The 27,672-nt window shown below is 48.6% G+C and overlaps 1 protein-coding gene and 1 long non-coding RNA gene across 2 annotated transcripts in view; one reads left to right on the top strand and one right to left on the bottom strand.

Moving 5' to 3' along the window:
* Positions 1-27,672, bottom strand: part of LIPC (lipase C, hepatic type) — a 128,554-nt gene that overhangs the window by 90,750 nt on the left and 10,132 nt on the right. The window lies entirely within an intron of this gene.
* Positions 6,315-12,252, top strand: LOC123944581. Its single transcript, XR_006818815.1, has 3 exons — positions 6,315-6,564; positions 7,929-8,132; positions 11,570-12,252. It is a non-coding gene; the product is annotated as an uncharacterized LOC123944581 (long non-coding RNA).

The raw sequence follows: 27,672 nt of genomic DNA, 5'->3' as shown, positions 1-27,672 counted from the left end.
AGCCAAACCTGCACTTACATCTAGACCACTATGACATGTGTGTGGCACTCAGATTGTCCCCTCCCCGCCCCCCACCGCTCCATGAGCATGACAGACACGGCTAATGGATCACAGCATTCTTCACACTGAGCCTGGTATCATGGTGGTCATCCCTGATGGAATGGAATTGCTCCTTGAGCTGAAAGCCACTTACCATCTTTGGTATAGACTCTTAGATCACTGCGTAAGGCCTGATGCCTCCATACATTTCAATAGCTTATAATTTTCCCCATAAAATGCTACTATGCTCCACTTCTTTCCATCTTTCTCTATGGAAGCCTCTTTCTTACTCATTTCTGGAAAGATTGGAAAGTCTGAGCTGTTCGGAAGACAAAAGGCAGACAGAAAAAAAAGTCTGCACCTTTAGCTACTCATATTTGGCAGGTGTTTGGAAAAATCTTAAATTTTGACTTTGGATAATGGGTTAAAATGTGATTCTTTCTATATTTTTGTTTTTAAAAATTTTGTATTAAGCAAGTATTTCTTTTTTTTCCCATTTTTTAAAAAAGATTTTATTTATTTGTCAGAGAGAGAGCACAAGGAGAGGGAGAAGCCGGCTCCCCACTGAGCAAGGAGCCCAATATGAGACTCAATTCCAGAACTCGGAGATCATGACCTCAGCTGATGGCAGACGCTTAACTGACCGAACCACCCAGGCATCCTGCAAGTATTACTTTCTTGATAGGAAAAAATGCATTTTATAATAATGAATTTTGTAAAGATTTATTTTTAGTTATTGGAGAGAGTGTGCATGCATGTGAGTAACAGTGGGGGGAGGGGCAGAGGAAGAGAATCCTTAAGCAGACTCCCTGCTGACTGGGGAGCCTGAGGTGGGGCTTGATTCCATGGCACATGAGACCATGACCTGAGCCAAAACCAATAGTCAGACACTCAATCGACTGAGCCACCCAGGTGCCATTATAATGCATTTTATTTTGAAGTTCACAGAACTTGCTCAGAACTTACCACTTTATATCCTTTTATACCTTTCGAACAATGGACCCTGTGAATACACTACGTCGTAAAAAATGAAGTCAATAAATTAAATGCTGGTCTCTGTGTTTGTACTTGTGAACACCCTCTTTTATGAACAAATTTCCCATTTACAGTGTCTTCTGAAATTCAAAGAATATAATACGTGAAGATAATGAGGATGAGGGAAAGTCGTCTAGTATTGTGAAGGATACACACACCTGAGGGTGATCGATTTAAAAAAAGTAATAAAATCCAGAACAGTTTTTAAAAGAATCTAGGTGGAGGGGAAAGTACTTTGGGACTAAAGGAATTTGAACTTCGGCCCTAGTGTGTAAGGCCCTTTTGAAATTTCATGCCTATTGTATTTGTAATTTTGTATTCTTTTTCTTAAAGTGAGCCTCTCCTTCTTATTCAAAGCTCTATGGGGCTTTCGGGTCCATGAAACCTGGCTGTGCCCATGTACAGAGGAACGTTTTTCTTGGTCTCTCTAAGGTTCAGTGTCCATCAACCCTACAGCCTTGGGGGAGGTGCCAGCATGGGAGCACCTGCCTTTGTCTCTATTCTTCTCTTGTCTCTTCCCCAGGAGCTGTATTTGTTAACGGGAAGGCACAGGCCACATTTTTACTATCCATTTCTATGGATGGAGTCCTGCAAAGGCCAAGGTCTTCCTCTGCTCTTGGCTGTGAACACAGTGGCCAGACCTCCTGGGTTACATAAGGCAACCCCAAGGTTCTCAGCGTCCTTATCTAAGCCAGTTGGTCAGGGGGAGGTGGCCCTTTTTTGGAGGCTGCTGACCTTCAATTTCAGAAGGGCTGCAGCAGAAGGCCTCACTCGGGCCTCGGGCCCAAGCCAGATCTTCCTGTCCCTTGTGAGGGTGAGAAATGTTGACACTGTGTTCTTTGTTAGGTTCCTAGTACTCTGTGTATGATGATTGTGACCCTGGAGGACCAGGGAGTGATCTTAGGATCCTTCGTAGTCCAACATGTTCATAAAACTATCTGCCTTTATTCCAACTTTTAAGTTAGAAGAAAAATAAGAATTATAGTGAGTCAGTGTTGAGTGCTTATCATATCTTGTCACTATCTTTAGATAAAGCAGAGTAACTCTGGGTGTGGACAGGGCAGCAAAGCTGAGGATAAGTAAATAACTCTGTGCAAATGCTAGCAGCTGTGCAAATAAGTGGGCAGAGGATCCAAGGTGTGCAGGAAGGGAAGAAACAATTTACTGGAAGCGGATTGTAAAGCACACAAACCTTAATGAGGTAAATATTTCCAGATTAGCAGAGTTCCATTGGGTGTGTAGAGGGTAGTTCCTAGTTGTCTTTATGACTGAATGCTTTATGACTGGGGTGGGCCTTTGTGTGTTTAAAAAGCTCCCTAGAAGATTCTAATGTGAGTCCAGGGGTGAGAACCACTCCATAGTTCAATGGTATCAGCAGGAATCAGTCACAAAGGCGATACTGTCAGAGGGCTGGAAGGGTGAACTCATGGTAGGGATCACACCAGGATATGTGGGCTTTCCTCTGTCTCAGGAATTAGATCAAGAGATGAATCATTATTCTGTAGAGCAGTGGTTCTCAAACTTGAGATTGCATCAGAGTCCAAGAGGGCCTGCTGAAACCCAGATTGCTGGGCCTCTGATTCATTAGGTCTGGGACTCAAAAGTAGACATGTCTGACAAGTTCCCAGGTGATGCTAATGCTGGGAGTCTGGGGACCACACTTTGGGAACCACTATGTGGAGAACGTAGGTCTTGGTTCTGAGAGGCATTGCTGGGGAAAAGGAGAGTGTGAGCCTGGGGGTCCATGACTGCCACGGTTCATGAGCCTGCTGTGTGACATGGGGTAAGCCATGTGACCTTTATGGGCCCAATGTGTTCATCCATAATCTGGGGATAAGATGAGCTGCTTTGCCTATTCCCCAGGGTTGAGTGGGATAATCAAGAATAACTCTCATTGGGCCCTTACCAGGGGCTGAGCATTCTCCGTGCACCATTTCAATTTACTTTCTTAGCATTTCTATGAAGTAGGTCCCATTATTTTTATTTCACAGGTTCAGAGACTGGAGTTCAGGAAGCTTCATTACCTTGTCAAGGGCACTGTGTCAGAGGCAATTCCAGCTGACCCCAGAATCTAAGCTCTCAACCGTGGAGCCAATCCTGACCCTCGGTGGGAAACCCTGTGAACACTGAGACTTGCCAAACAATCTTTAGCTGTGGTTTTTCTAAGTGGTGAGCAGGATTTGATGTAAGGGATACCTAGTGGGTGAATCAGTCTAAATCACAGTGAGCAAACCCCAATTAAATCAAGTCTGGGCAGATAGGGAGGGCTCCAAAAGAAAACACAACAAAACACATCAATCACTCAGTTGCAGTGTTTGAGAACAGGCCACTCAGATAAGACGAAGGCATTAATTAGGAGGAAAAAGGAGCAGAGCAAACAACCGGCAGGAAGACCAGAGGGCTCTTTAAAAGCCTGGTGGAAGCCCAGGAAAGCTGCCTCCCAGAAAACCTGGCAGCAGATCACAAATGCTGCAGCTGATTCATTAAATCAAAGCGGCCATCTTGGGAAAAGGGTGGCTTTGAAAAGCAACAACAAAAAAAGAGGCTCACAACAGGGGACCGGGAAGAGCCATCAAGTGGGACCCAATATGGGCAAATTAGAAATTGTGAGCTCAGGAGCAAGTTGGGGTGCTCACAGAGATGAGCCCGTAAGCAATGGTTCTGCACCCCAACATAGGGGAGCCCCAGAGGCAAGCACCTTTTGGTCTCTGGCAGTGAGAGAGCCCATGTTCAGGGATGGGTGAGACCGATGATCCCTGAAGGCCTCTCCAACACTCTGTTCCAGTGACCCTCTGTGAGTTGGGTTTAGGTTTCATTGGTCTACCAGATTTCTTTCCCCAGGTAAGCAAGTCTTTGGGGAAGAGTGCAATGAATGAAAAACATTTTGACTGTCAGAAACAAACAAACAAACAAAAAACCCCACAAAAAACTGAGGAAATTTCATGCAAAAGTTTACCAGGGAAAGAAGTTGTTATAACTATCACACATGGGTAGGAATGTTGCGAAACAAATACTTTGATTAAAAAGAAAACATCGCGGGGCGCCTGGGTGGCTCAGTGGGTTAAAGCCTCTGCCTTCGGCTCGGGTCATGATCCCAGGGTCCTGGGATTGAGCCCCACATCGGGCTCTCTGCTCAGCAGGGAGCCTGCTTTCTCCTCTCTCTCTGCCTGCTTCTCTGTGATTTCCATCTGTCAAATAAATAAATAAAATCTTAAAAAAAAAAAAAAAAGAAAACATCGGGATTGTTGTGACGGGTCAGGTAAGTCAGTGGGTGTCTGAAAAGTACTTTGAAAGTTGGAATTGTTATTCATTAGAATAAAGGCATCATAAAAAATTGGGATAATTTTCTGAATGAAGAAGTGTGAAAGTGACTTTACTTAGTAATTGCAATAGCATATAAGAGTTTCATGCTACACAGAAAGAGAAAGAAGAAGGTCTGTGCATCCCAGGAGGCAAAATACTCAGCTGAAGATCATAATGAAATAGGGCCATGTGAATGGGCAGAAATATAGATGACCTTCAGTGTGGACAAGGTCATGACACGTTCGGCAATGAGTAATCCAACAACCTATAAATTGGTCGTCTGTGACCTAATGGGTATCAACCCAGACAAATTCCTGTCTTTGTGGTCTGTTTCTCACCTGTAATGCTAGTTTGGTCAAGATCACTAACAAAGTATTTAACACTAGATCCTTAGAACTTAAAGAAGCTGTGGAAATAAGATAGTCTGTTTGTTGATTACTTTAATTTTGTAGGTGAGAAAACTGAGACTTGTTGGGCAAGGTAGCTGGTCCAAGGTCCTATAAGCGATTAGGGAATGCACTGTATGCAAGATGGAAACCATTAATCTACCTTTCATGGAACTGAGGTATCTGATAAAGGACATCTTGAAGAGCGTGGGGGATTTCTAAAACCCTCTAGATTGATGAGGTGCAACGTTCACCAAGTGCTCCTTCAGAATGCCTCACTGCATTACTGTACGTGACAAGTCACTGAGATGGAGAGATAGCTCATGACTAGGAAGATTTTCCAAGTAATCTTATATAAGTGATTCCTATTAATCACACAGACGGGACTTTACAGTGAAATCACAAATGAGTTTAAAATAAGCAAAATGATGACAGCCCAAGCATCTGTTGATTTGGGGACAAAGTCTTCTTATCTTAGAACTGGAATTCCATCATCAGCGATGGGGCTTGATAGGACTTCTGAGGATTTTGAGATTTCCATCAGGAGATCTCCCTCCTCTGTTCCGGTGTTCATTAGAAGTGGTGAGGGGGCGCCCAGGGGACTCAGTCGGTTAAGCGTCTGCCTTTGGCTCAGGTCATGAACCCAGGGTCCTGGGATCGAGCTCCACGTTGGGCTTCCTGCTCAGTGGGGAGCCTGCTTCTCTCTCTGCCTGCTGCTCCCCCTGCTTGTGCTCTCTCACTCTATCTCCCTCTCACTGTCAAAAAAATAAATAAAATCTTAAAAAAACAAGTGATAGACACTGGGGTCTATGATTCTCTCTCTACTTTCCTGGGCACTATACCTAGATTGACCACACACCGGAGAGAATAGAGATGGTGACAGAGGACAGACATCACTCTTCAGATGTGTTATTTGTGATGACTGACCCTTCAGACTAACCTCCCGGTCCCTGGACCCCCAGGACTTGTTTGAACCTTCCCATGATAGCTGATTTCCCAGGAGTGAGGATGTCTGGTCTAAGTTCTTTGCTTTCTCCCTCCCTCTGACAGACAGAGATCACAAGTAGGCAGAGAGGCAGGCAGAGAGAGAGGGGGAAGCAGGCTCCCCGCTGAGCAGAAAGCCCAGTGTGGGGCTCGATCCCACGACCCTGAGATCGTGACCTGAGCCGAAGGCAGCGGCTTAATCCACTGAGCCACCCAGGCGCCCCTAATGGATCACTTTAATTTCCCATTTAAAATCATTTCCATTGTTCCCTTGGAATTTCATGGACTTCTCTCTAAATGTGATCTTTTAAATCTTAAGTCTTCATTAGGACTATGTAAGAGCACAGTCTGTGTCAGAAACCAAGTTTAAAAACTGTTGCAAATCCTAAGTACCAGTTGTAAGTAAAAATCGATCAATAAACACATCCTGCTCCAAAGGGCAAAGAGCTGAGGGTAGGGAGGCAATAAACAACCTCTTCTGATTGGAAGGACAAGAGTGACACGGGCAAATGTAAGGCATATGCGACAGAGAATCTTTTTCATTCTCTGGTCGCTGGAGGAGCCCCAAAGTGAAGTGATAGGCCTTCAAGAATGGGGTTTTTCTTTACTCCACTGCAAACCAGTAGTGATGTTCTTTTATTTGGACTTCAAAGATAAAGGAGGAGAAGGACCCTACCTGTTTTGATGCCTGATGAAGCCACAGAAATTTCTGGAAAAACAAGAAACCTGGAAGGGACTGACCCCAAGAAGCCTGCCTTCTTAGAAAAGTTGCCTTCTGCAGAAATGTGAGAGGACTCAAGGACGGGCTTCGTTTGAGGTGAATAACAGCTAAAAAACACAGCATTTCAGATGCTTAATGCTTGCGTGTCTTTAAATCTAGCTCGAAACAAAATGCTTTGTTTGTACTAGTTGTTCGTCGTTACCTGCTTTTTCAGTGAGAAGTTCTGCTGGAGTCTAGTGATGTGGGAGAGCAGGCTGGTATCTGGTTCGGTTCACCAGGTGGCTGGGGAGCTGGGCTCTCTCTCTCGGAGGCCGTTGGTTCACTCGGGCAGCGCCCGTGGCGCTGACATGACAGGCGTCACCGGCCAGCACATCGGCCACAACGAAGGCCACACCACTTCAAGGTGGAAAGGGACACACATACGGGCAGGATGAAAACTCAAGCAGGCAGCAAGTGTATGCTCCCTGTCATGATCCCTTTAACCCCAAACCGTGCTTTTGGCAATTTCTCCCCCTCAAGTGAAAGCTTTGGATTTCAGATGGGGTTATTTGCCTTTCATCTGTGCCTTCTCTACAGTTCTATTTTCTGATCCATTACTTTCATCTCTGAAACCTGTCATTGTGACTCTCGTATCAATGGAACGATCGCTCCAAAAGCTTTTTACTCTTTGGGTCAGAAGCGTTTAATATCAGGCCATTTAAATGATTGTGTTTGTATTGACCTCATATTTTGAGAGTCAAGCTCGATGTCCTGGGAAATTAAATGTTCAGAGATGAATGAGTGCCTTTCTTTGATGTTTGTTGCCAGAGGAGCAAAGCAGGTGAGGGTCCCCGAGAGAGAGCGATGGGAAGCTGGGGAAGCTGGTGGGTAGGGTAGGTACCCAGCGCCGGGTCGCTGAGGGAGAGGGCAGGGGAGGCCTTGGAGAGAAGGGAGTGGAGGAGATGAGATGAATGCGGGGCAGCCTCCAGGAGGAGGAGAGATGCTCTCCTCATGAGAGGGGGAGAGTGGCTGACCCTGGGGTGCTTGCAGGGGCTCTGAGCAGGGAAATGTAGCAGGTGCCATAGCTTGAGGGTGAGCCGTGGGCAAGAAGTTGGGGTTGTTTGGGTTGTCACCTTATGGACACCCCACAGCAAGAGAGTGGGAAAGGAAAGAGCAGAGCAGATTCCAAAAGCTGGATTTGGTCTAGGGCATAGACTCCTAGAGCGGCAAAAGCATTTGGGGGGATGCTCCCATTTGAAGACTTCAATCAGCGGTTGGAAGATTGATGGCACTTGCCCTGGGAGTGGCTCTCCAGGTTGTAGGAAGGCAGCCTCCCCTCAAAGGTACTGACCCTCTCACGGGCACAGACAGCTGCCTGCGAGGACAGGACAAGGTGCTAGACAGGTAGTAAAGTGATAGTGGGGCCGACCAGGGAAGCGGCATATGCTCTATGGGGGTGTCTCCTTATCTCCCCTCCATAGCAGAGTGATTAGAAGCGGACACTGATGCACGGAGCTTGGGCCTCCCCAAGGCGGTCGGTGCCAGAGCTCCAAGTCCCACTCCCATCTGCACCTCACCATCCTCTTCTCAAAGCCTAGTTTCCTCGTGGAATGAATGCGGGCCCTGAGGTCATCGAGATGAAAGACAAGGGTTCTTGCAGATGAGGTTAGCACCTGTCCCGCCTGGTAAGTGCTTAGTAAGGCTTAGCCATGAGTAACAGTGTCAGAGAAGGGGGTGGATCGGAAGTCTCCTTGGGAAGGGGAGGCCCAGGTCAGATCTCAGCAAATGGATGGAGCCTCAGACAAGGAAGCCCAGAGGAGTGAAGCAGGGGGTGTCCACCTTTTGAAGCAAGTGTTGAGAAGGACTAAGAGGAGGATGGTTGGAGAGATGAATAATAAGGCAGAAAGGGGTTATTATTTGTTGGTTTAAACTCATCCTCAGGGGACGCCTGGGGGGCTCAGTCAGTTAAGTGTCTGCCTTGGACTCAGGTCATGATCCTGGGGTCCTGGGATCGAGCCCCATGTCCAACTCCCTGCTCAGCAGGGAGTCTGCTTCTCAGTCCCCTTCTCTTGTTCTCGCTCTCTCCTCCCACCTCAAATAAATACATAAAATCTTAAAAAAAAAAAAAAAAAGCTCATCCTCAGGTGAAGTAGTGTAATGAGGCTGGGGGTGGACGTGGGGAATCTGAGTGCCCCCACCCCCACCCCTGTGGACACTGGGATGAGCCACTGCAGGCCCTGAGGCAACATGGCCTCTAGGCAACCTGGAGAGAAAAGGTAAAGGATGTTGGGATGGTGGTCAGGGCTGGGACATTGCCTCTGTGTGTGTGCGTGTGTGTGTGTGTGTGTGTGTGTGATGGTAGTGAGCGAAGACGGGGAGGGCTGTGGTGGGGCTGAGGGCGTGATGTTTCTGGGCGAGTCCTACCATGCTTCCCCTGGGCGAGAAATGGATGACTTTCCTCTTGTCTCTCAGACACACAGGACAGCCTGGCACAGGGCCCGGCCAGATGTAGTACAAGGACAAGGAGTCTCCCGGGTTGCTGGTCTCCGGGGCTGCCACAGCCGTCCCCCGCCCCCACAGAGGCCAGCTCTGTCTGTTTTGCTTGTGAGGAGATGCTGGCCCAAGACCCTTGGAAGCCCTTCTTTCGTACCCTCGGTTCCCCCAGCGTCTGTGTGAGATGAGCCGGTGGTGGCTCCTGCTCAGGGCCCAGGGGGAACGGGTGCAGCCTGCGAGCCCGTCCTTTGCTCTTCATGGTTAAAGCAACCTTCAGGCAGCTCTTTGGCACCTATCAGCTGTGATGGGTAAGGGTCTTCTGTCCCTCCCTCCAACTACCTGCTGGAGTGTAGTGACAGCGCAGAGAGTTTTCTGTGGCCCAGAGAGTCACGGCGACGTGCTTTTTTACTCATCAGAGTCCGCTCCCCTAGGCGATCAGTTTTTATCCTTTGAGGGGGCAGGAGAGGTGTTAGCAATAAGTGTTGGGGGGCTGAGCCCCTTTCCGGAGGTCAAGGAGTGCACTGAGACGGGAGAGACTGCGGGGACCTGGTAGTGCTCTGCTCAGAGCCAGTGGCTGTCATCAGGACCCTGGGACAAATGACGCAGGTCGGTCTCCTCATCCCAGCGGTCCACAGGGACACGAGCATGGTAGTCCGGCAGGGGGGCTCCTGCCGCAGCGTGTCGTCCGTCCCTGGGGGACTGGCTCCCGGCTTCCACTGTCTACAGCACTGTGGCCCTGGTAGGTCCCTGCGGGGAGGAAGGAGTGGGGCCCCTCCCCGGACTCTGGCACAATGACTTCAAAAGCAGGGCTGAGGCGGCAGCAGTCTGGGGCCACTTAGCAATACAGGATTAATTCCAGAACTTGTGCAAGTGCTAATGGGGACCAAGAATAACTCCACTGACCTGTCTTGGCAGGCAGGGCCCCGCGGGGGAGCAGGGCTGGGGTGGCCTCGAGGGGGTTCTGCGGGCCTGCTCCCTCTGCCTGAGCCTGCAGAGGCCAGGGCTCAGTGCACATCTTCCCTTCAGTGCTGCCTGGGGCAGGGTGGGGTTGGGGGAGAATGATCTGGAGCCACCCCAGAGGCAGGGCCGGGCCCCTCCCACATAGGACAGGGAAGCCAAGAGCTGCCGCTTTGGAGAGAAAGCCAACTTGGTGGTTAGCCTGCCCACTGAGCCTTACTTCCCAGGTGCTTGCCTGCCTGGGGAGGGTCCTGCCTCTCGTGCTTAGAACTCATCTGTCTGGAAGTCTAGGACAGGGCAGGGAGGGGGCATTCATTTCTCTGGCTTTCATCTGGGGGGCAGTTAGGGAAGAAGGGTATGTGTGTGTGTGTGTGTGTGTGTGTGTGTGTGTGTGTGTACGTGTGTGTGTGTGTGTGTGTGTGTGTGTGCACATTCAGCTGTAAGAGCGTGTGTGTCTAAACTGATAGATCGTAGACAAGGCAAAAAGGGGACCCCTGGTGCCCACTTTCCAGGGAGGATGCAGAAAGCCTTTATGGCAAATACTAAATGTCACCCTTTTTAGTGAGATAGGGTGGGGTCGGAGCCAGAGGACCCTTGTCCTGGACCCGGATGTCAATGAATGAATTAAACCAATTAACCCATCAGTCATGTTAAGTCACTCATCATTTCCCCCATACCCACTATAGGCCACGCACTATGCATAGGCTGAGCCTTAGTCCCAAGGGCTCACAGTCTGATAGGGGAGGTGGAAATATGAACAAGCCGACCAGAGATGCGACTACAGTGTGATACAGGCCAGAAGCAGGTGGAAATGATGGAAGAAGAGAGGAAGGGGCCTAACTCCAGGGGCAGAGGGATGACACTCGGCTTTGGGCTCGGATGATGAGGTGTGGACGCTGGATGTGTAGGAGAGGGGACAAGGGAGCAGAACCCAGTCCAGAACTTCCGGGAGCAGGGACAACCGTGGGAAGCAGGTGTAGAGGGGCGGGAATGTTAAGATGGAGCTGAAATCTGGAATTTAAGGGAATTTTAACCAGGGAGGGGAGGAGGCATGCCAAGAAAGTCACTGTGACTAGAAGGCTCTGGAAGGTTCAAGCCCCTTCTCTCCAGCTAGGTGGGTGGTCCCTGGCCCCAAGAGCCCGCCAGGACTGTTCGCACATACTGCCTCCTCTCTGAGCCTTTTTCCCCTTTCCTTGTTCCAGGCCCCTGTCACCCCGATAGCTCTGCACCACCCCCTGCCCCACGAGCTCTTCTTGTCAAGTACAGCCAGCTGTCCTCACATCTCACTCTTGCTCTGTATCACGGGAACCCAAGGGCCTTGCCCAGGGCCGCCCAGGGCCTTCGTGCCAAGGAGGAAGCCGCGCTGCGTGCACAGGGCCATGAGGCTCTAAGATAACTTGGCCCCTCCCTGAAGAGTAAAGGGAGCCAGTATCTGGTCTATTCAGGCGCCCCTGGGAAGGGGGCGTGCGCTCCCAGTTCCTTCCTGCAGCAGCAGCAAAGGCGGCCAGAAAGTGGCGCAGAGCCCAGGGCTGCTTTCTACTTCCTTATGGGCCAAGCCCAGTTCGGGGAGATGTTTATTTGTTTTCCCATAAATGTGAAAATCTCCTTAGAGGGAATACAAAACACCTGTTTGATGGTGGGCTGTCATCTCATTTATTTTCTCTGTTTTTAGGAGTGGGTGCAACTTCCTCTGGAAACTGTGGCTTTCCAGAAAACCTGGACCAAGCCTGGGACTAGTTATGTCATTTGGCTTTGCTTTATGTACACAGGTATTTATTGTTAACTTTCTAAAAGGGTTCCCAGAAGGAAAAAAACAAAAAAAGCAAAACCAAAAAAACAATGAAGCCGGTTCTTCAAAGGCTGTGAAAAGATGGTCCCACTCAAACAAAGGCCTAAAATCCAACCTCTCCAGAGACTGTTTGTCCCTCTAAGGAGAAGCTTCCTGTGCACACCCTGCTTGCTGGGAGAGGTCAAAGTTGGCCACTAGATTTCTGACTAGAATTCAAAGCGGTTTTCTTGGGCTGAGAGAGGCCAGCCCTGCCTAATGTCTACTAGGCCGCTGGCTTTCAATGACTAAAAGTTGGTGCTGTCCAGCAGAGCTCAAAGATACCAATGTCATCTAAGAAATCTGAAGTGAGTCCTCCACCTCTCCCTCCTAGAACGTATTGCATCCATTGCCAAAGGGAGATTTATGGCCTTCTGACCATTATACGGTCTAGTAAATTTTCCTCTTAAATATTCATTAGAAAAATAATAAAGTCATACAGGCTCCTGAGGGGCTCTGTGAGCTAAGCATCTGCCTTCAGCTCAGGCAATGATCCCAGGATCCTGGAATCGAGTCCCTCATCAGACTCTCTGCTCAGTGGGGAGTCTGCTTCTCCCTCTGCCTCTGCCTGCCCCCACCCCCCGCTTGTGTGCACATGAGCGCTCTCTCTCTGTCAAATATATAAAATCTTTTTAAAAAGCTTAAAAAAATAAAACAAAAATAATAAAGCCATGGATGTAAGGACCTCAGTGGTGTTATTGGGGTCGATCTAATGCACATCTAAACCATCTATTAAAGACCAGAGAGATAGTTGGCAAGGGGCCTCCTCAGAAGGTTCTGTAACTCCCATAGTCCCCATTCTGCTGGAACATGGGAGTCAAGGACAAGTGACAGAGATGGGTGGTACTGGGTGTGTAATTCCCAGAACATAAGGATGACCCAGATTCTACTGGAAAGAGCATCAGAATGGAGTTCTTTGATGTCTGAGCTTTCCTCATGGGGAAAGGAACCAAGAGTAGTAGGACTTGGCTCTGGGAGAAAGCTGGTCTAAGAGCTAAATGTACCCAAGACAGAGGACTGGGAGATGGGAAAGCCTCAAAAGACACAGTCTTTAGAAGGTGTTGTCCTAGGTGTTTTGACTTGACAGAAAGACCAGGGATGGGGATGAGCTTCCTGTTGGAAATGGCAACAAGACCGTGCACACGGGTATGAAGAACAAACCACATTGTTCATGTTGTTGGCTTTAATCTGCCTGGGTTACGCTTTCACTGCATGAGGTAGAGGGTCATGGTGGGGAGACTCAGTGATTCCAGCCAGAGCAGAAGCCAACCTTGCTGGGGGAAGTCCATGCCCCGACTCCCATGGTCATTTTGTAAGCTTCACATTTAGTAAGCTCTTCCCGATGACACTGTTCAAAATTTTACTCTCCTTTGAAGAAGCATGGCACAAGATAGATGGGCACAAATTTTTCTTTGGAATTTTCCCTGTCTCTGTAGGAGTAAAAAACTAAAATAAGTACTTATTATTATTTTTTAAAGCTCTCCAGCTACTGGGGACAGCAAGGACTGTTGCCATTTAATTTTTGTTATTATCCAGCTCATGAAAATGTATTTCTTAATCCTCCAGCTCCAGATGCTCCTGATCAGAAAACGCATAAACCGGGGCACCTGGGTGGCTCAGTGGGTTGAAGCCTCTGCTTTCGGCTCGGGTCATGATCCCAGAGTCCTGGGATTGAGCCCCACATCGGGCTCTCTGCTCAGCGGGGAGCCTGCTTCCCTTCCTCTCTCTCTGGCTGCCTCTCTGCCTACCTGTGATCTCTGTCTGTCAAATAAATAAAATCTTTAAAAAAAAAAAAAAAGAAAACGCATAAACCGGTATGTCCCCTGCAGTCCAGGAGCATATCATTTCAGACTAACAACATGGCGTACACAGTACAGAAGGACGTGCACAACATACCCAAGGAGCCGGCAGCCTTGGCGGGATGAAGACATGGGCTTTGGTACAGGAGGAAGAGGAAAAGGAACTGTGTGGACAGCAAAAGCTGCCAGGTATAGAAGCACAAGGTGAAAACCCATACCTTATATCCACTTTGGTCAATTTTATTTGGAGAAAATGACCAAGCCAGTGTTTTTCACCCTTTTGATTACCAAATGGGTTTATCTGGCTGGCTTGGCCAATAAAGATATTAACCATGAAGGGGACTGAACCCAAAAATGACATGACCTTCATCGTTGAAAGACTTTGGGGAGAAGACAGCTTTGAAGATCTCATCCACTGTGGGTGGGGAGGCTGATGCATTGAGGGAGATATTCTGGGTGTGTGGTCTACAATGGGGGAGAGAGCTCAGCTGCTGTGGCCTACCCTGGAGAAGCAAGTGGCGTCTAATAAGCTGGAGGATTTGTAGGCAATCTTGCTTTCCATGGGTAAGCTTAAAGAAGAATTAGGATCTTCCATGCTCTGATGCCCAGGGCTGCTCAGCTCACACTACCTGGCCGTGAGCCTCTGAGGTTCATTTGATAGTGCTTGGATGATGAGAAAAAGGTGCCAGGCCCTGGATGTCATCTCTGCTGGAGACCAGTTTCCACCTTGCTCTGGACCCTTGGATATGCCACTTGACCTTCTTGGTTTCTATTTCCTTATTAGCAAAAGAAATGAGTTGGACTAGATGTTCTCTAGGAGCCCTTCCAATTTTCCAAGTCTGTGAATCAGGTACACTTTAAAAAAATACATACTTCTTCAGTTGGGAAAACAGCAATGAGAAAGCCCTGAAAAGACAGAGAATCTCTTGTTCCCAATTTGTTCTGCTTTGTGAATGGGGAGGGGACACTTTTGCAAAGTAGTACTCGGGGAGAAAGAGAGACAGAAGACATCTCCAGGAGGCTAAGGGTAGGGCAGAGGCCCTGTGTAGACAGGGCTACTGTGGGCACACAGGGGTGGGGGCATCAGTGGTGGTCGTCCATGTGCTCCTGTGATCCTCCCAGGGAGGTGCACCCCCGCCCCCCGGGCTCCACTACACCCCTCATCTGCACCTGCCCTCAGGGGTCCCTGTCCCTGACTGTGGCTTCAGGCATGGTCTTGTGCTCTAGGGCTGCCTGCTTTTTGCCACCCATACGAGAAAACTTCTTTTTTCATGATTATCAAAGCAATACACACCACTTCGGAATAAGAGGAAGGTACCAAAAAGTATTAAGCACAAAACCCAAATTCAGTTATAATCTGATAACCCAGAGCTATTCACATTTAAGTGTGTTTTCTTCTTCTTCTTCTTTTTAAAAGATTTATTTATTTGACAGAGATCACAAGTAGGCAGAGAGGCAGGCAGAGAGAGAGGAGAAAGCAGGCTCCCTGCTGAGCAGAGAGCCGGATGCAGGGCCTGATCTCAGGACCCTGAGATTGTGACCTGAGTTGAAGGGAGGCTTTAACTCACTGAACTACCCAGGGGCCCCAAGTGTGTTTTCTTCTAATGTATTAAAAATTCTTAACATGAAGGTACCCATTTTGTAACTGGCTTTTTCCCACATCATGAAATGTCTCCAGCCCCCATGTCATTCCCACTGCTTCCCAGGGCTGACGCCCATCTTGGGTAGCCCCATTCAAATCAAGGCATTCTAGAACCTCCATTCCTCACTCAGACTATTTACCGGCTCCAAGTGCAGCCACTCACCATTCGTTTTTAGTCTTATGGTTCTTTAGGGCCCTCGGTCCTCCACGAAACCTTCCATGCCACTTTCGAGGGCCCTCCTGATCATCCCTCCATCCCTAACATCACTCCCCTTTCCTGGGCTCTGGACTCTGCCTTTGGTCTTCAAAGTAGGCTGCTCTGGACAGTTAGGCCTCTATGTACATGTCCCTCAGGCAATAGTGTGATGGGAATATTTAACAACCAGCTCCCTGGGGGAGATGTGTGTGTGTGTGTGTGTGTGTGTGTGTGTGTGTGTGTTTATTGTATATGTGATTGATATCAAGGATGTGTATTTTAAATTTATAAATAATAATAAAATATCCCATACACTTTATTGTAAACTCCACATAGCCAGTTGATTCTCACAGAAAGCTCTCAGTGATTTCTGTTGAACTTTGCATCGTTAGCCAACCCGTGGCTGATATTTTCATTTACATTCACAAGGGAGAAAAAAATGAGACAGTGAAGATGTGTACTGGAACTTCAATTGTTCAGCAGTAATGTGAACTACTTCTTTGCTGTGTCAGGTAATTGCTTTTGAATTCTGGGACAATATTGCCTCCATTTTGGTCTTATATACAATTGCAATAACTAGAGACACAATATACTTTTATGTTTAATCTTCATTATTAACATTTTCTCCATGGTTTTCTTAAGTCCAAACTGGGGGCTGGCCATGTATGGCCTGCCATATCTGGTCTACCACCTAGTTTTGTAAGTAAAGTTTTATTGGAACCTGGTCATGTCCATTCATTTATCTACTGTCTGTAGCTGCTTTTGTGTTACAATGGCAAAGTTGTGTCGTTGATGATGTGACCTACAAAGGGAAAAATATTTACTAGTAGTGGTGTTGCTAACTAGCAACTGGAAAGACATGACCTTGAGCACATCTTTATATAGTATTTTCATCAAAGATGTCGATAAATGTCAATAACCTTAAGAACAGAGGTAATAGTAAAATGGAGTAAAATAATTGGAAACAGAGGAGCCGCGAGTATTTAATACTGTTTTTTTTTTTAAGATGTGTTTATTTGAGAGGGGAGGAAGGACAGAGGCAGAGGGAGAGAGATTATCTCAGGCAGACACCCCACTAAGCGTGGAGCCTGATGTAGGGCTCCATCTCACGACCCCGAGATCACGACCTGAGCCGAAATTAAGAGTTAGATGCCTAACTGACTGACACCCCACCACTGTTGTTTCTAAACATCATTTATTTAATTGTAAGTTTTTATAGCTTAATTTAAAAATAATGGCTGTGCTTAACAGTTAGCTCACAAGTTTCTTGAAAATGTAACCACTGCCTCTGTCAAGGGTAAGGAATTTGATCTTCAGTGGGGAAATATGATCCCAGCCCATCTGGGAGGGGCCTCACCGCCTCCCAACCCTGGGGGGAACTTCTGCTCCGAGTGAGGGCCTAGGAGTGTCTCATGCTCATCATAAGTCTTTACTTAAACTTGAAGAAAGGGGCCTTTTGTGTGTAGCAGGGGCTCCAACCTCATCTGTTAATTAGGAAATTAGTGGCCATGTACTCTGGCCACTATAGGGAGTATAACCATGAACCTTTACCCACCATGTGGGAAATGAGTCATTCCAGACGGAGCCTTCCAGAAGGCACAGATGGTGTCCTGACCCTGTGTGACCTGGGTGAATATTCTTTGGGAATAGAGCACAGGGTCTGGCCAGTCAACACTTCCAGCTTATGCCCAGTTCTCTGCTTTGGAAATGCCAACTTATAAATGCCCGCCTCTCCCACCCCAGGAAGGCAGGAGCAACTGGCTGACTGAAGCCAACTCAAGGTTCCCTGGAGTCATGTGGCCTTGGCCTCGGAACACAACAGTCAGGACCCACAATCTGAACCAACTGGTCTTTTCTCTAAGGTAAACCCTTGTCTCAAACCTTCCACTGCCAGCTGCTGAGTGGCTTTGGGAAGCAAGCTGTTTTTCTGGCTAGTTGTTTTAAGTTTGCTAGAGTCACAAGACAAGTGATGCTGAGCCATCTGCATGGAATAGCAGGGAGAGGACAGGGGCCCAGGGGCTGCAGCACTGAGCTCCTATCCCACCATCATCACTGCACTATGTGACCTTGGACTTGAGCCTTTTTCCCTGTGGGTTAGATGTCTCACGGGATATCCGTGAGGTCAACTGAGACAATATACGTGAAAACATGCTGCAAACAGTAAGTGTAAGTGGACAGTGAGCAGAACAGGCAGCAGAGCCTCTGCTGGAAACACGGGGTGTTCCATAACCCATATTCTCTAAAGAGGCTTGTCAGCCACTGGGGCCAGACTCCCAAAGAAGCAGACCCAGTTACCATTCTCCATCCTCTTCTGGCACATGGCAGGGGTAAGTAGGAGAAGGGAGGTTGGAGAAAGTGGGAAAGTAAGTCACATCCGCCCCTCCCATTGTGACTCTTCATCTTGAGGTCACATTACAGAGGCATTTTTCGGAATCCCTTCCTGCAGAGGCTGCAGGTGAGGGTGCCTGTAGGAGGCAACACTCATCTCGTTGCTCCAGGCTGGGCGCTTGCTGAGATGTTGAGACCCTTGACCTTGGTGGTGGCGGGGATAGAGTTTTGAGGAGAGTCTGACCTGTGTCTACAGGAGTTTGTGGGGCTCTGTGGGAACAGGGAGGCTCAGGCAAGGTGGAGGAAGAGACTCAGGGCAAGGGACTCCCTCATGTCAGTTCCCTTCAGCGCTAAGACGGCAGCGGGAAGAAGACCCCAGTGGTTTCTGAGGCTCTGTAAAGGAGTACGGAATGGGAGGGCATGGACCACTGGAGAAGCCAAAGAGAGCCACAGCTGTCCTTCTCCATGACAGATGGGATGGGTTCGCACTGATAGGACCCTCCGAAAGCACATCCTCGTGGGATCATCCTGGAGCTAAGGTCACCTGCAGCAGATGGGCCTAGAGTAAGCCGAGACCAGACAGACCACAAACAATTAGAATAGTGTCCTCCACACCTGTGTCCCCCACCTGTACTCCATGGACAGCTCCCCCAGAGAATAATTCCAGAGCCAGCCCTGCTCTCCCATCACGTCCCACAGTGCCCCAGTGGTAAGAGGAATTAAAGAGTAGAAATGTCTCCTCCCTACTTCAGATCACACCTTCTCTCTGAATCTAGCTCAGCAAGAATGTCAAACGGATGTGAGACTGAGGCTTTAGAATTAAGTCATAACAAATTAGACTAAACGATAACGATAGAACTGACCAGAAGTTAAGAAATCTGCCCAAGATGCTAGTAAGGGATGGGAAAGTATGGCTTGACAGTATGTGGCCAATGTCAGGGATGAGAGAGCTGTAAAACAGTTTTCAGGTTCATCCCCTCCTAGGTTCAGACTGATCAATAACCCTGTATTGTAAGTCTCTGTTTTTCTAGTAGCTGGTGCCTTTGAACTTAAATCGAATCAAATATATATATGGAGCAGCGGTTCTCAAACTTGAGAAAAAAATTTATTCATCGATTTTTTAAAAAAGATTTAATTAATTTATTTATTTGACAGAGATCACAAGTAGGCAGAGAGGCAGGCAGAGAGAGAGAGAGAGAGAGGAGGAAGCAGGCTCCCTGCTGAGCAGAGAACCCGATGTGGGGCTTGATCCCAGGACTCTGGGATCATGACCAGAGCCAGAGGCAGAGGCTTTAACCCATTGAGCCACCCAGGCACCCCTATTCATTGATTTTATTTATTTCACTACTTTCCCTGGAGGGAATGATGCTTGAAACTCTCATTGGTGCTTCTCTGTGTTAAAGAACCAACTGCAAGTCCACTGCCTTACAAACAATGGAGTCTGCAAGGTAACCAGGAGTTGCCCCATGCCCTTGAGGCCAGCTCTGCCTGGGTGAATTAGCTGCTACAGCAAACCTTTCGGGAGGGGACCAATGTGCATAGTGAAGGTGTGTAAGCAGGAACCAGTCCCCTCTGGTCTGGCTGTAATCTCCCCTTTAGAGGAAGGGCTCTTTTCCTGTGGATTGGGCTCAGTCAGGTTTGGGTACAGCTGATTCTATCCAAGAAGTGGCCAACTGGTGGTCCCATCCTTTTGGCTGTAGTCATCTCTTTAAGGGTGAACACCTGGCCAAGCAGAGTACTTTCTGGAATATTTCCTAGAGTTATATGATATTATAATCTCTGGAATTTTAAGCTTTTAGGACCAAAGAAACATGGGACTCCCAAGTGCCATCAGAGAGGGAGGTTAAATAGAGGGAGAAAGAGCAGGGGAAGAAGAGGAGGAGGAGGAAGTGAGAGAACAGAGACATGGTGACTTTATCAGAGGCATGAATCCAGCTGTACCGGAAGCCTATATTTTGGACATGAATAAGTAAATCTCCTTTCTCCTTAAGTTAATTGGAGTTGGATTTCTGTCCTTGTGCCCCAAAGTCCCAACTAATACAATCATGGGATATTCTTCCCTGCCTTTTCCACATATTGAAATACGTTGGTTTTCTTCCATCCGACCCGCACCCTCTGCTGCAGTACCAGCCTCGCAATCCTGTGAGAGTTAGGTCTCTGGCTGCTCTGGGGACGCTCACCTCCAAGTAATGAATCCCAAGTGATGACCTGCCCCAGTCCACTGGCCTTCGATGGAGAGGGCTTGGGTCAGCCTAGCTTCAGTACACAATGAGTCTTCTTAGCACATTTCCTGGGGGCACTCGTAGCCTTATGACTTACAAGGTAAGACCCCTGATGCACAGCAAAAGCTATCACGTGCCTCCAACAACTTTCTAGTGTTCAACACCAAACTCTCAGAGTCTTTAGACTGTGCACCTTCATTGCCCTGGGCCCACTTTCACCAGCAAATCCTGAGTATTGCAGGGAAATTCTCTTAGGGACCATTTTGTGGGAACCGGCACCGAGGGCTGTGTTATTAACACCAGGGATCGCCTCACAAATGTCACCCAATAAAGTTACTGGAACATTCCAGTAGGCAGACCATGACCTTCTTAGTAATCTAGGTAGAGCAGACCACCTATGGGTGGCCTGGGTGATCCCAGACTCATTAGCACTTCAGTGCATTTTTAGAATAGACTCAAATTTACAGCTTATTAAAAATTGACCTTTAGCTGAAGATTTCATAGAAAAGGATTTAAATCACACATTGCCCAGCAAAATGATAAAAATTCCTCTTTAGATGTTGCTTTACCCAGAGTGCCAAGCACTGCCAGCAGCCTCCTCTCTCCCACTCATGGCCTGAAATACTTCTCACTCTTGTTCTAAGGCAGTTCTGCAGCCGAACCAGGACCAGCCTCAGGATTAGCATCACCTGGGACCTCATTAGAAATGCAAATTCCCAGGCTCCACCCTAGGCCTGCTGAATCAGGAGGTCTGGAAAGAAGCCCAGAAATCTGCTTTCACAAACTCTCCTGGCAATTCGGATGCAGACTTGAGTTTGAGAGTCACTGTCAGAACCACGACCTAAGTGAGGCAGTCCCTGCCTCAGTTTCCACAGGCCACCCACCAACACAGAAGGCCACAAGTGTTCAAGACGGGCCCATCTACCGCTCCTCAAGCAAAGCTCCTCGTTGCTCTCAACCCTGGCCCCAGATCCCGTATTTGTGGTGTCAGCCCGTAAGACAGGCAATCTCGCTACAAAGGTGCTAGGGCTCTGTGTGTTGTCACACTGGCGCCCAGGCTGAGGACAGACCGGTTTCTTCTCGAGTCTCTGTTCCAGAGCCTCAGATACATCAAGACCACCCAAGGGGTGGGGGCAGGGTGGGGCTTACACTGAAGGAAGGAGGTGGAATGAAAAACTCCCGAAGGGAAGAAACAAATGTACTTTCAAGCCTATCCTTCCCAGCAACCTTCGTGGTTATAAAGCCACATTTATCTTTCAGAGTAAATAGCAATCAGTCCCAAGGAGCGAGGAGACATACAAATAATGGCCAACATGCGTTGATATTGACAATGACCCATCAATCTCCGTTTCTTTGGGAGAAGATGTTGGGCGGCATTTTAATTCCAAGCCGTCCAACGAGAAGGAGCAAGATTTACCTCTGCCGTGGCTCTGAGTGGAGCAGCCTTGGAAACACAACCCGGTGAACACGCAGTTAAGCACTAATTGATGGCCTCCAACATGCTTCATAACGCTCCGTTACCCAGACGGGGAGTGTGGCGGCCGAAACATGGAGCGGCTGAGCCGGGGCGGGGGGGGGGGGGGGGTTGGAGGGGAGCAGCCATCTAGGAAGGACAAAGGGCCCTGGGGCTGCATCCCCCGGCGTGACTAATGGTCGCCACCTCTGCAGAACAGCCCCTCTTCCTCCACAGTGTGTGCTTTGGAGCCTACCATGCCCTTTCTCAAGGATTCTTTTCCTTCTCTCCTCAGCAGTTTTCGTCTCGTGCATGGCCAGTCCCAAGCCTGGTCTTTGTCCTTAAGGGGAGCCTTTTCCCTATAACTTGTCTGTTTTTTGTATCTGAGAATGAGGGTAACTGGCTCCCACTCTCTCTCTCTGCCATTTAAATAAGGTGTTGGAGTTACCATTCATCTACCACTTGCTCGATGCTCTGCTAAGGGTTTTTGTGCACGTTAACTCTTAATCCTTACTAACTGTGTGACTTTGGGCCAGTCTCTTGACTACTATAAGCCTCTGTTTCCTCATTTTTAAAATGCGGACATAATAGCACTCCCCTCATAGGGGTGCTGGGGTATAAGGCGGACTATTCCGGGGAAGCCCTGTATTGGGGAGCAGCTGCCTGCCCCTGCCTGTGCTGGATTAGGTGCTCTGTGCCACCTTCCTGGGGCCTGAGCTGGGGCCCTTCTGCTCTATACCTACGGTCTCCTTTGGCTCTTCTCCTTGGGGGAGGGAAAGAATCCCCCTCCCCCAAAGATTTTATTTATTCATTTGAGAGAGCATGAGGATGGGGAGGGACAGAGAGAGAGAGAGGAAGAAGCAGACTCCCTGCTGAGCAGGGAGCCCAGCGTGGAGCTCGATCCCAGGACCCTGGGATCATGACCTAGGTCGAAGGCAGACACCTAACTGACTGAGCCACCCAGGCACCCTAAGGGAGTGCATCTTACTGTTTTTGCAGTAAGATGGGGGGAGGGTATGAGCTCAGTGACACGTGTGATGTTAGGAAGGAAAAGGGGAAAAACTCCAGAAAAGTTCCAGAAACTCCTGGTCCTGAGCTAACAAGTTTGGGCTGGTGGACCCCAAGTGGGGACATAACAAAAAGGGAACCTGGGAGACCTTTTGTCAGAGAGTAGAGAAGGTACAGAGCACCCAGCTCTGAGTCCAGGTGAGGGCAGTGGTTTATCCAAAGTCACACGGCCGTTTGATGTCAAAGTTCAGGCCATAATCATGGCTGAGGTCTGCCAGTGAGAGCAGTGTTTGATCTACCACATTGGGACCACATATTACCTGAAATATGTAGAAGGCCCCATGAGCAGGCTGCTAGGTTCTAGAATCTGCTCCCTCCCTCTTCCCTGCCACCGCCCCATTTGTGGTCATTGAAGACTTGATGAGATGTTCAAGACCAGGTGTCAGAGAGGTGCATGGGGGAAAGACACAGGCCTTGGAGTCAAGTAGACCACAGCTCAAATCTCCTTGCCTCCTCTTCCTCCTTTAGACAAAACAATTAGCTGTATGCGCCCCAGCTTCCTTACCTGTTAAAAGAGATTAACAATATGCACTTCATAGGGTTGTAGGTTATTGTAAGAATAAGCCAACTTAGACAGAATGTTAGACCTAGTAATTAGGCGTATCTGGCTGATCTGAGGCAAAGAATTATGTCTTCTTTATCTTCATATTTCTCCCCATTTTCCTGTTCCTCCAGGGCTAGCACGCTGCCTTCTACCTCGTGGTAGGTGCTAAATACAAAATCACTGAGTAAAGGAGGAGCTATTTTGTGTTCTTTAAAACTTGGCTTCTCAAAGTGCGGCTTGGGGACCAGCTGCACTGGCATGACCTGGACGCTTATTAGAAATGCAAGATCTTGGAGTCCATCCCAGATGTACTGAAACAGAACATTTGTTTTAGTAAGCTCCCCAGATGATTCGTGTGCACATTAAAGTTTGAGAAGCTTTGCTTTAGAGAGCAACCTCTGAAGCTGGGGGAAGCCTGAGAACTCCTATGAAGGGAGTGAGCATTGCGGGAAATTCATGGGCAACAGGACCACCGACACACACACACACACACACACCTGCCATGCATGCCCTCTTCCTACTCTCACTAGTCTGAAAGTGGTTTCTTGGTTCTGTGGAAAACCAAAGGATGTTAAATCACTTCTGTAAGATCCATAATGGGAGCAGAGCCAGCTTCCATGTGGCCCTGTGTGTGCGCTTTCCAGAGCAGGCTATGGTCCAGGGATCATTCCTTCCTTGCCAGTCAATAGCTCTGTGACAGAGGTAGACGACAGCCTCTAACAAAGAGCCCCAAGGGACTTCAGAGTCCCTGTGTTCTCAGATGGGGAAGGAAACAGGAACTGAGGTGGGTTTCCTGGACCTCTGGGATGTTCTCCAGGATTGCCAGCTGGGGTATGGAACTTGCTAAATGAAATGACTTAAAACTCATTTACTGAAAACAAACGTGTGGTACCCAGTCTTTGATGAGGAGGCATATACTCAGTGGTCATTTGCCATAAGCCTCCTCCATGCCAGGCATGTGTGGGTCCTGGGGATACAGTGGGGATGAAGACTCACTCCTGCCCTTGACAGATTCATAGTCTAGTGGAAAGAGAGACGTGGTGGCAGGTAGTCAAAGAGCCATGAGCCAAGGGCCACGGATGAGAGGTTCATAATAACATGGGACAGTGGGCTCATATATATCAGAGAACGAGAGAGAGCAGTGAGATACATATATTCATATGTGAGAGAGGGAGCGAGGGAATTGAGTGGTTCTGCAGTGCACACACACATAAATATGCATATATAGAGAGATAAAGCAAATATGCTAAAATGTTAATTATCGAATTTATCTGGACAGAATGCAGTAACTCATTGTACTGTCCTTTCAATATTTTCTTACTTGAACACTTTTGTAATAAAAAGTAGGGAGGACGCTGGGCATAGTGCATGCATCAGGCTAGCATTACCCATGGTTCGATGACTTAGTCCAGGGTAGATGCTCAAAAGCGTTTGTTTACAGCTTGCAGTATGCAGTTGCGAAGCACTTTCCCTCTGGGATTCCAGTCTGTCCTCCCAGCAGCACTGTGGGGTCTGTAACCCTTGAGCAGAGGCCTGGAGACCACAGTGACGTGCCCAAGCCTCCCGCTGGTAAGTGATCTGGTGGGGGCTGAGACCCAGGCTTTTAGATTCCAAATCCGGTTCTCTTTTGTCACCCGCAGTCTCTCTCAGGAGCGGATGGTTTATTTTGTGCCTGAGTCAGGGGCCAAGTGCCCAGACGTGAGGAGGAGGCCTCAGTGTTTACCTTCCCAGGCCTGCCTTATCCCGGTGATGGGTGACCATCCCCTTTTTCGTTTGGGTCTGCAGGGGATGAAGACAAGGGAGGCAGGCACCCCGGACAAAATGGCAGCTGACCTTGGGCCCTTTCCCGGTGGCTGAGGCGCAGGCGAGTCGAGGAAACAGCCTGGCTGAAGACAGCTTGTGTGGGAAAATGGCCTCTCAAAGCTAGAGAGAGCCATTGTATGGGCTCACACTGAGCACACTCCAGCAAAGATGATTGGTCTTTCAGGCACCCCGCCAGAGGGTAAGTTTTATCACTTACCCGCAATATGAGCCAGATAAATGGCTCCTTCTTGGTTTCCTGCCAGTTATTGCTCGTGCTGCCAGAAAGTCTTAATCATGCTGTAGAGAGAAGCTGTGCCCCCTCCCCCCACCAGCTGCCAGCTGGCTCCGGAGCCTCTCAGCTGGGCCATGACTTCCTGCACCCCCACAGCAAAGGCTCCCCTGTTTGGGCCTGATTAAGAGCACGCCGACTTACTACTCACTTTTCAGTCTCATGCATATTTATAAACCTTTTTTCCTAACCCCAAAGCCCCTGGGGGGTTTTTCCGAAGCTCAAACAGAACAGTGTCCCCAGTACCGGACCCGGGACCCCAGTCAGAGCAAAGTCTTGAAAGTGTTTGCCTGACGTTCTAGGCTCAGTTGTGTTCCCTACCCCTCCCCACATTCATATGTTGAAGTCCTAACCCTCCAAATGTACCCATGTGACTGTCTTTGGAGATAGAGTCTTCAAAGAGGTAATTAGGGTTAAATGAGGTCAACAGCCTGGGCCCTAATCCTGTATGATTTATAAAAAAGGACGTAGGGATAGACAGGCACTGAGGGAGTTCATGTGAAGACTAAGAGGAGACAATGGCCAACTACAAACCAAGGAGGGAAGCCTCAGAAGAAACCAGCTCTATGAACACCTGATCTCAGACTTCTAACTCCAGAACTGTAAGAAATGAAATTTCTATTGTTTAGGCCCTTCGTTAGGGCAGCCCCAGCTACTTGTGGGCTGGAGGAGTATGGAGTTTGCTGGAGTCCCGGCACAGGCCTGGCACAGAGCTGGTGTGTGGCTGAAGCCATGAGTGAATCTGTGTCCCAGAGGCCATCTATCAGTATGAAGACCCTCCTTGCTGGAGTCAGCCATTTGGGTGTCTCCCTGGGGCTGGTGGTGGGGAGGCGATAGGCTGATGGCCACCCTCCCTTTGAGTCTTCTTCTAGCTCTTTATTCTTTTTCTGTCTTTCTTTCTTTCTCTTTTAAAGATTATATTTATTCACTTGAAAGAGAGAGAGCACAAGTAGGGGGAGAGACAGAGGCAGAGGGAGAAGCAGACTTCTCACTGAGCCAGGAGCCTGACTTGGGGCTTGATCCCAGGACCTGGAGATCATGACCCAAGCCAAAGGCAGAAGCTTACCTATCTGGGCCACCCATGCACCCCACCTCCAGCTGTTTCTGATTTGATATCACCCATCCTTATCATGAATCTCAGGGGTGGGAGCCCCTCCCTCTGTGTGGCTTGAAGGTGGTCGCCAGGGCATGGACATGGACATGCCAAGGGGACCCAGTCATGGAATCACAGCAAGATGCCTGTTATTGGCTTCGGGGGGAGTCTCACGAGAGATTTCTCAGGTGTTCTCTTGGCATCAGTAAGCCGCAGAGAAGCCTTGGAGAGCCCAGCTCTGTTTGTAAAAGCAACCCTGTCCCTAGAGGATTCCTGAGTGAATAAAAACATTTTAGGTTTTTTGAAAGTATCCTTGATTAACTTCAGTTGGTCCAGAATTTTCAGTCTTGGCATCATGGGGCATCTCCTTTCTTCAGGCTGCCTGGGTCTGTATGTGTACCTCGTTTGTGAACTTGACTTTGGGGAACCTGGGACTGTGAAGGGAGGTAAGATACGAGGGACCAGAACTTTGTCCACACACAGGTTTGCTGCTGGGTATGTCCCACACTCATAGTGGGTGTGGAGAGAGTAAGCCTTTGGTTAGAAGTGGTCAGGCCCAGAGAGGCTCAGAGTATGTCCCAGGCTCCCCTGACCCTGACACTGAGTAGGATACTCTGAAAGCCAAGATACCTGTGCGGGCTCTGAGCATCACCAAAACTATGCATCAGTGAGAATCCTGGGGACGTTGGGAGGCTTCTCCCGTCCCTGGCCCTTCAGGCAAGCCCACGTTTGTGTCTGGCCCTGGAGGAAACTACATGGGGAAATAAATGCCCTGATGGTCATTTACTGTTTGAATTGTTCCTATAGAATTGTGCCTTTGTCCTCTTGGTGTTTGGGAATCTCTGAATAGCTCAAGGCAATTGAGTCACCCTAGGGTTAAGGCAGGGGGCAATGTCTCATGTTTAAAGTGGATAGAACTTGGCTTTCATATTTTTCTCTCCCGTGAACATTTAAACAGCTGACTTCAGATGAGGCAGCCAGTGATGGTCTCTGGGCGCCTTGGTGACCTTGCAATGAGTCCCTTTGACACCCGGGTCTCAGTGCTAGAAGGGACCCTGCATACCACTCAGAGGTACCGGAGGTGAAGGCACACCCTCCCCCAAGTCTGTGCAGCTCGCACGGAGGAACTGAGAGCCCTCAAAGACGCTCCCCGAGGTGCTTGGGGTGTGAGAAAATGGAAACAAAACACAGCAGCACCAAAAACCAGCCCCGTGGGCAGCTGCCCCAGGATGTTCCCAACTGAACACAGACAATGGCCACAGACCAGAAACAGTGTGCTACCAGGACCTTCTGTGCCTATGTTTGCGACAGACTAGGAACGGAGAAGGTGACTAACCATTCCCCTCTCCCAACCAACAGCCCCGAATGGTGCCCCTATACCAAGTCAGCAGGAGCCCTGCCTCCCCTTCCTGCCTGCTACATCCTTATTGACTAAGTCATGTGATCGTGAGTTAACAGTAACTAACTGATTATTAAATTATGAAGACCCAATCATTGAGTTATTCACCCTCCC

This window comes from Meles meles, chromosome 6 (assembly GCF_922984935.1).
Source record: "Meles meles chromosome 6, mMelMel3.1 paternal haplotype, whole genome shotgun sequence".
In the NCBI taxonomy this organism is placed as follows: Eukaryota; Metazoa; Chordata; class Mammalia; order Carnivora; family Mustelidae; genus Meles; species Meles meles.
Note: the sequence above shows the minus strand (reverse complement) of the source record. Positions and strands in the feature narration are given on the sequence as shown.